A 1,821-nucleotide genomic window follows, 5' to 3' on the forward strand; every position below is an offset into this window, starting at 1 on the left:
CCTTAATCTGTCTTGACTTGAAATCCACTTTATCTGCAAATAGAATAGCTACCCCTGCTTTTTTCTGGGCTCCTGTCACATGGAGTATTGTTTTACATCCTTTGACTTTCAGTCTATGAATTTCTTTTTGAATTAAATGTCTCTTGTATGCAGGATATTGTTGTGTCTTTCTTCTTGATCCATTCTGCCAGTCTGTGTCATTTGATTGGTGAATTGAGACCATTACCACTGATGGTTATAACTGATATGTATTGACTTATCCTTGTTGTGTTATTTTAGTGTTGTTGGCTCTCCCCCTTTTAAAAATGAAATTTTGATGTCTGTCTAATTTCAGGTGAGCTATAAAAAATAAAATCAACTAATTTGAATAATAAAAATATACATTTTATGTATAGGCTACTTGGGTACAAAATAAGCAGTAGTTCCAATTCCAAATGTTCAGTGTGATAAAAGAGCCTTACCTTCTTCTAAAAGTAACATATGCAATGCATATAGAGAAAAATGGAAGCTATTATGGAGTTCAATACAATCGGTCATTAATATGGCAGACTTGCACAAGATAGTTTTATGAATACACTGGAATGTTTTTTTCTGTTGAAAGAGAATTCTGGGCTTCAATGCATTTGAAGATATTTCCTCCATTTTTATTTGTGTAGTACAAATCTGCATGGTGTAGTACATGGTGTAGTACATGCTGAAAAAAAGCAATAGACATTATTAAGAAAATAAACACTATTTTTCTAAATTTTGTTAGGAATAAGAAGGCACCAGTGATTTGAGGTTGTGTCCTGTCATCACTGATAGTTGATTTTTTTTTTTTCTGGTACCAGGAATTGAACTCACAACCTTGTGCTTGCCAGGCAGGCACTGTGCAGCTGAGCTAAATCCCCAGCCCCACTGATAGTTGATTTTGAGTTATTTCAGTATATGATCTTATTAAACTTTTTTTCCCAGGTGATATCACTTAACCATTATTGTGCCTTAGGAACCACAAAGAAAACACATTCATAGTAGTATTTCATCACAGAGAGACCATTCACAGTGTATGTTGATAATACAGATTCTTTTTCCACCTCTACCTGGAATCTGTATTGCACAACAACATTTTTTAATATCCTCATAGCTCAGTTCTATGGATAGTTCATTTGCCAAATTTTCAGAATGGTACAGCAGAGGACCAAGATTTATCCAAATTCCACTTGAGTTGAGTATTTTCCATATTGTATCAATATAACCAATTATATTGTGAGCTGTGTCTACGAAGAAACAGGTGGCAATACAGTCCCAGGTATTGTATTCTGAATGAATCTCCCGAGAATGTCCTGCTGTCATAGAAAAGTTAAAACCAGGAGGAAGACTGTGGGGATCAGTATCAGTGAAAAAGGTTGAATTTGATCAGCTGATTTCCAGTTATTGCTAAAGTGGTGGATCCAGGAATAAAGTTTGTATTTATTAATTTCATAACATCTGTTGAGTACAAAGTTGGAAGAAAAGAGAATTAATTTCCTGGACAAGAACAACCTAGTGTAGCTATTTACCAGGCCAGTCTCCTCAGTCCAGAACCAGGTACCAGAATATTTACTTTAGAAGAAGCCCATCTTTCTTTAGGAAAATTTTTTAAAATTTCTGTAATGCCTGGCTGGTAGCAGGCATCCCTTTCTGCTGTCCCAGATTCACTTCAGTCTCTCACAAATGGTTTCAGTATAGATGCTGGCATAATCTTTCCATTCTCATCTTCTCCATATTTTGTATTTTCATATACATAGTATGTAATTGTTCACAATGGTCAGTAATATTTCTTGATTATGATCAGTGCCTCTC

At 35.0% G+C, this 1,821-nt stretch overlaps 1 pseudogene; it reads right to left on the reverse strand.

The window, feature by feature from the left end:
* Window positions 1-405: 405 nt before the first annotated feature.
* Window positions 406-1,821, reverse strand: part of LOC102023274 — a 2,859-nt pseudogene continuing 1,443 nt past the window's right edge.

The sequence above is a fragment of the Chinchilla lanigera genome, unplaced genomic scaffold (assembly GCF_000276665.1).
Source record: "Chinchilla lanigera isolate Chin_1 unplaced genomic scaffold, ChiLan1.0 scaffold00021, whole genome shotgun sequence".
Lineage (NCBI taxonomy): Eukaryota > Metazoa > Chordata > Mammalia > Rodentia > Chinchillidae > Chinchilla > Chinchilla lanigera.